The sequence below is a fragment of the Miscanthus floridulus genome, chromosome 13 (genome assembly GCF_019320115.1).
Source record: "Miscanthus floridulus cultivar M001 chromosome 13, ASM1932011v1, whole genome shotgun sequence".
Taxonomy (NCBI): Eukaryota; Viridiplantae; Streptophyta; class Magnoliopsida; order Poales; family Poaceae; genus Miscanthus; species Miscanthus floridulus.
The window spans coordinates 67,010,569-67,017,550 of NC_089592.1; the positions used below are offsets into that span (position 1 = coordinate 67,010,569).

General features: G+C 48.8%; 1 pseudogene; it reads right to left on the bottom strand.

Annotated features, from left to right (window-relative positions):
* Positions 1–3,747: 3,747 nt before the first annotated feature.
* Positions 3,748–6,241, bottom strand: LOC136500760 (serine/threonine-protein kinase RIPK-like; annotated as a pseudogene).
* Positions 6,242–6,982: the final 741 nt, after the last annotated feature.

The window sequence follows — 6,982 nt, forward strand, 5'->3', positions numbered from 1 at the left end:
CTGAAGTACAAGAAACCCAGATTTTTTTTTGTTTGCTTTTTGCATTCTACTGGTAGCAAATATTCGTGTAGAAGATGATCAGTACCTATCTGAACAGTAGTGAGAGTACAATAATTTCGCTTTGGCAGGAAGCCAAGAAGTGATGCTATGCCTATGCTAGTAACATTTCTTCCAATTAGCAAGTGTCATTATCGTCGCACATCACATCAATTAGCAAAAATATCTTGGATCTCGACCATGTAAGTCATTGAAGAAAAATGCCAGGCCAAGAAAGATGGATCAGAGGTTCAAAAATCACGGTTAGGTGCTTCCGAATTCCGTGGCTGCGAAAGCAAATTCATCAATTTGAAAGGGAGTGGTGAGGACGGAAACTGAAACTTCTAGTAGAGTGCCAAGTAGAAGAACACGAGAGATGCTAGGAGAGTAGGACTTCTCCACAAACTTGGCCTAATGGTACCCCATGTAATATTTAATGAGACTGATTAGAGGTGACCTGCAAATATCTTGCAAAAATTGTAATTTTGAATAGGATTATGGAATATCATTTGATGGAGACACCGGAATTAATCCAATCCAGAATTATTCTGCAATTAATATAGCATACAGGTTGATGTTCGTCATTTTTGCAGCATGTATAGTCCACCGTTAGTTGTACAAATATTGATAATGACATCTACAGTGTAAATTTTTTTCGTTTGCATAATCACCAATATCGATAAATTATTTTTTTCTTGCAGATTTCACCTTGCACTATGAGTACTCCATAGGCCGAGGCAAAGTTTGCGTTTGTGATTTCGAGTTTTTCCTACTCAATGCTTCGATATAAATAAAACTGAAAGTTGGAAAAAACATGAGATCATTACAAACATCCATTGTTCTTTTTCACCTTTTAAAGGTCGGCAATCCTTCATAGCGTGCTAGTAAAGACATGTTTGATACCAAGGGATAATCGTTAGCTAATTAAAAATTAGTTAAAATTACCCATCCTCCATCTAAACATGACGGCTATTTTTTTAGCCAAGGCTTCAACTAATTGCTAGCCAACTCCAACTAATTCGGGCTAATTTTTATCCCAACTAGTAACTTGCTCTAGCCGATCCAAACAGGTCTAAGTAGTTTTTAAAATTTTATTGAAAGCGCATGCTAGTATGTAGTTAGTCGTATCCTATACATCAAGCAAATGAACAATTTAAGGACCAAGGCAAATAGGCAATCGAACTAAATCGTTAAAATTGTGATTCTCGAAGATAAGTACTAATCGAGGTTTCTTAACCATGTCATAGCAGACATGTAATCGAGCATTTTATTGCTACATCCATAAAGATCTACCAAAAGTTCAGGGAGATCATTGCAAGACACGTATAATTCTGACGCAGAATAGCCAGCTCTTTCCTTGCCGCTCAAGTCTCCAACAGAATTTAGCCACAAAATAAAAATGTTTCCACCAGAATTAGTCTAAAAAAAGAAGATTTTTCTTCAGGTAGAGTTTCTTGCTTTCTTATAACCTAGTCCGTAGTAAATAGAGGTGGAGCAAAGGCAAGGTAGCTAATAAAGAAAGGTGAGTACGTGCGAGGCGCGAGCCCTTAAAGAAGCTTTGAGCGAAGGTGTAGTCCGTAAGGAGGAAGTTTCTAAGGGGCTCCATCTAAAAGGAAGTGTTCAATTCGAACACAAACCGTTAAACATAATACAACTATTATTTTTCTTAGCCGAGGAGCCAAAGCAACAACCTTATCTACAGCCGTCTGCAACTATCAATTCGTAGTCATATATGTTTCGTACGAATATCGCTAGCCCTTATACGCTAGGGATATCCTTCAGCTTCTTGCTTCCGCTTCTTCTATATCTGATTCAACCTTAGCCGAGGAGCAAGAAAATGGATGTGCGAACAGAGAACCTCTTAAGGTCTCTTACAAAGAAGATTCTTGCCAGGGTCTTCGGTTCCGATGTTAGTCCAGTGGCAGTTGCCTATCATATAGTTGGAGTCCTTCTTCCAGCGAGAAAATTGAAAAGCAAAGTGAAGTTTATCCTGAAGTTAACCCAAGTTTTGTCTGCTCGTGAGAAGACGGAAGAGGAACTTTCTGAACTGCTCGGGCAGGGTCACCAGTTGGCAAATAGCATTCACGCCTCCCATCCGCACGTGAGAACTTGGAAAGCTCAACTGGGCTCGAAGCACACTTTCGCAGACTGATCTGCTTAGACTTTGGGCGTTGGGGCTTAAAGGGAAACCACGCAAAGCTCTGGTGATCCACTCTAACAGCAGGGAGGTTCGTTAAGAGGACATGGGAGTACGGACGGCGCGATGACGTAATCACTGAAGAACTTGTAGTGTCAGCAACTCGGCATGTAAGACCATGTTGCCTGTTTACAAGGGCCATATATACTAACATCATGCTTATGTGAGGGATGAGATAGCAAACTCTGATCTTCGACAAGATATGAACGAATATAAAATCAACATAAATGCAGTCTTTTTTGTTCTTTGAAAAGTTCTTTCAAACAAAAGAAGCACGCGAATTTCCGTGTAGGGGGGAAAAAAGAGAGAAGCTCTTGGAAGTCAGCTATGGGAGATTTCAGTGGTTCTTGCTTCGTCATGTGAACAGTAAACAAAAGTAGAAGGAGGCATTTGGAGCTCCGAGGAATGTTCTGCATGTGTCCCAATGTTCTTGTTTTGTCATCACCGGAACAGCACTTTAATAGCGATTTGGTCACCAATTGCACCCAGTGCCCTTAAAAAAAAGGTTAATTGGATTCATGCCATTATAATTTTTTATGGTTGGAGAAACGTCATTATTATTTGTCTATTTTGAAGCACGCCATTACAATTCTTCGTTTCCCACAAAAATGCCACTAAATACGTATGAACGCAGCCTGGGCCCAGCTGCAGGCATATACGAAGACGTATACTTCATCACTCCGGTCACTGACACGCGGCCCCACATGTCATCTTCTTCTTGCTTGGATCTTCGACAAGATATGAACGAATCTGAAATCAACATAAATGCAGTTTTTTTTTGTTCTTAGAAAAGTTCTTTCAAACAAAAGAAGCACGGGAATTTCCGTGTAGGGGGAAAAAAGAGAGAAGCTCTTCGAAGTCAGCTATGGGAGATTTCAGTGGTTCTTGCTTCGTCATCTGAACAGTAAACAAAAGTAGAAAGGAGGCATTTGGAGCTCCGAGGAATGTTCTGCATGTGTCCCAATGTTCTGTTTTGTCATCACCGGAACAGCACTTTAATAGCGATTTGGTCGCCAACTGCACCCAGTGCCCTTAAAAAAATGGATGTCTAGACCTAGCATCACGAAGCGAAAGTCGCCGTATGAAATTACAAGTTTTAAACTACCAGCTTGCCGAAGTAGTCAGACCAAATGGCCAAAGAGATCGGCTTTGTTTGTTAACTTAAAGGCTCCTTCCTTTTGCCGCGGTTTCCTCGGAGCATACGCGGCCATGGTTTTTCTCTTCTCGTGTGAACAGACGTGCGCTATGGAAAACCTGCCAAGAGGTGAATTCGGATGGTCGGTTAGGTGAAACTGAAGGCCAGGATTGAAAGATGGAGGAGGAAATCAGGTAGTTAAGGAAGCAGCGTGTTTGCAAAAATATTGAACAAAAAACTTTCGCAACCAAACCAATGCGGCGTGGTTCTGTTGTGTCTTGCTGTGCCACACCCACCTACGATCTAGCTTAAATTTATGTACACATTAATCTGTCCTTTTAATTTGCTGCTTTCTCTCCTAGTAGTAGTACGTGCCAATTGCCATGCTAATTAACCATGAGAGCTACTACGCGCCTACTACGCCCCTCTCTCTTTGACGTAGCTGGACGTCCTCCGGTGCCGCCGCAGCGCGCTAATGTGCGGCCCGAGTTCGCCGCCGTCCCGGTGATGCAGCACCACGTCAGCATGGACCACCGAGTTGGGGAACTTCTGCCGGTTGCCGGTCCTGGTGGCTCTGCTTCTTCTCCTCCACCGTCGTCTCTATCGTCACGTCAACCTTCTCCCCGTGAACAACCTTGCCTTCGCCACCGTCGTTGCTCTTGCCGTCGCCATCTTCCACTAGGACGGTGAACACAAACGGGCCGATCTGGAGGTAGTCGTCCATGTCCAGGACGGGCTCCAGGGACTGGACCACCTCCCTCATGGTGGGCCTAGACTTCGGGTTCTGGCTCAGGCACTTGTACGCCACCATAGCAGCCCGTTCAGCCCCTCGGCACGAGTACTGGCACTCCATGGCCGGGTCCATGACCCGGTACAGCTTGTCGGGCTTCTTGAGGTAGGGCCTGGCCCAATCCACCAGGCCTCTGCTCCCTGGGCCGCCGAGCCCGGTCGACAGACCGCCGGCCCGTCAGGAGCTCCAGGAGCACCACCCCGAAGCTGTAGACGTCGCTCTTGGCGGTCAGGTGCCCCGTCATGATGTACTCTGGCGCCGCGTATCCGTTTGTCCCCATCACGCGCGTTGTGACATGGGTCGCGTCGCCCTGAGGCCCGTCCTTGGCGAGCCCGAAGTCCGACAACTTGGTGTTGTAGTCCTGAAAATCCAAAGAACCAGATTGAGTTAGGCGAAGATCGCATTCGTTCATAGGTGACAATTACATGCTTGGATGCTAAGACAACACCCCCGGCCCTCTCAGACTATCACTGTCAGGCAGCATCAAGCTGTTTAAGCTACTACTAGTGATTTGATTTGGTGCCAAGAAAAATAATGCAGTGCAGATTCTTTTTAATTATACATGTTGCCATTATTTAGGTAGCGGACTGCATGAGCTGGGATTGATGTATAGGAATTGGGCATCCAAGAAACTTCCAAGTTGCAGTCATGCATGCCGGGGCTGGTCTTCTATCGAACCCAGCCAACAATTTTGGAACGCGTGGCAGACAACTTTGACATCCATCTCCTATGGACGATTCAGGGTCAAATCTGTCGAAAAGTGGATTTGTACTGAGCTTTTTATGAATGAATTCCGTAGCGAATGAATTTTCTGATTTAATTTGCTAAGGCAGCCACAAGGTAGGTAGGTGTCGTCACTATATCCTTTTCTACAGCTACGCAAGAGCTACCGTGGGAAAGCAGCGAGCCGTATGCGTCAGAAATGACCGTGCTTTTCCTAGTGTCGTCGAAACCACCTACCACTAGACTCCAGTAGTCCATTGCAAGCGCAACGAAAAGAATGCGCAGAATTCTCACGCTGGACGTGGATCGGTCGCTCACCTCGTCAAGCAGGATGTTGGAGGCCTTGAAGTCCCGGTAGATCACCGGCGTGTCTGCGTCGTGGAGGAAGGCGAGGCCCCTGGCCGCGCCGACGGCGATCTTCATCCTCCTCATCCATGGCATGGAGCCGTCGAGACCTGCACGCACACAGTTAGCACGACGCTTCGTCAAACCAAAGCTATTCTGAATAAATATGATTAAACGACGCCAATTGTTTGGCTAACCACTCTACTTAATATCATCATTAACTCCGTACCACTAGCAAAAGTTAACGATGGAGACAACAGACACGTGAATTTTGTGCTGCAGGAGTCGGGAGTACTCACTTCTGAAGAGGTGCTTCTCGAGGCTCTGGTTGCTCATGTACTCGTACACCAGCATCCGGTGCTCATCCTCGTAGCAGTACCCGACGAGCTTGACCAGGTTGTCGTGCCGGAGCTGGCCGAGGAAGAAGACCTCGGCGAGCCACTCCCGGTGGCCCTGCGTGCCGGTGCCGTCGAGGTCGAGGTACTTGACGGCCACCTGCTGCGCGTCCAGCCCTTTGCGCAGGCCGGCGTCGACGCGGCCCCTGTAGACGGGGCCGAACCCGCCGGATCCCAGGTAGTTGGCGCGGGAGAAGCCCCCCGTGACGGCCCTCAGCTCGGCGTACGTGAAGGCGTGCAGGTTGGACCCGGACAGCGTCACGGACAGGTCCTCGGGCGTCAGCGTCCCCGATGAGCTGAGGCTCGACAGCGACACCCGCGACGCCGACGTCGAGGACGGCAGCAGCAGGAGCCGCTCCCCCCGGTCCCTCCTCCGGCTGCGGCTGCCCCTCACGCAGCAGAGCAGCGACCCCCACGGCTGCGCCGTCGCAGACATCGCGTGGTACGCCGATCGATCAGCTCCAGGAATCCACCCACCGGAGGCAAATGCGCTTTGATTGCTTAGTTGCTTTGCTTGCTTGGTCGCGGCTGTGGAGGGATCGGAGTCGGAGAAGAGAGTCGGCCGGCGGCGAGAGGGAAAGGAAAGAAGGTTAGAAGAGAGCTGAGAGCCTGAGACAGCTCGCGCGGCTAGTGGCGTATATATAGTATAGCGTGCGGCGTCCGAAGTCCTAACGGAACGGGGCGTCCCCCCTGCGTGTGCCTTGCTTGACCCTGTCGCGGGGCGCAAAGCAGACAAACCACGGGGCCGCGACCGCGGACACGGCGTCACAACCCGGGCAAAACCGCTGTGACGCCCCCTCCCGTCCCCTGCCCTCCCCTGCTCTTGGACCCGGCGGACGGACACCGGGACACGGACACGGCCACACGGGCTGGGTGAAATCTGCCGCCGCGGACGCCTCGTCGCCCCGCCGGTTTGGGAGCCACGACGCCCGAGGGTGGGGGTGGGTTGGGCCGCTGCGACGATTACGCGACGCTGACCGGTGAACGCAGCTCGCAGCGTTACGTGACGCCGATGAGCAGGACGGGGGGGCGGCGGCGGTACGTGACAAGGCGTGAATGCGCGATCGCTAACAGGTCGGTTTCTTTCTTTACACGGGGGATCCGAGGTTGCTTATAACGAAATCACGCGTGGTACATGCCCGGAGAATTTTTATTTACCCATGAGCAAGTATAAAGTAAAATAAAGCGAGTGCTCAGATCATGTGAGAAATCTGCACGAGTGTTTTGTTTGTTATTAATAATCAATGCTCAAGTAGTAGCTTTCTTGCTGGTGCTCCTCTTTCTCTTGCCTTTCAGTTATGACCAATCCTCTATTTCGGCAGGATTGTAGCTGTAGAAGCTACAGCTATGCACGTGTTTAG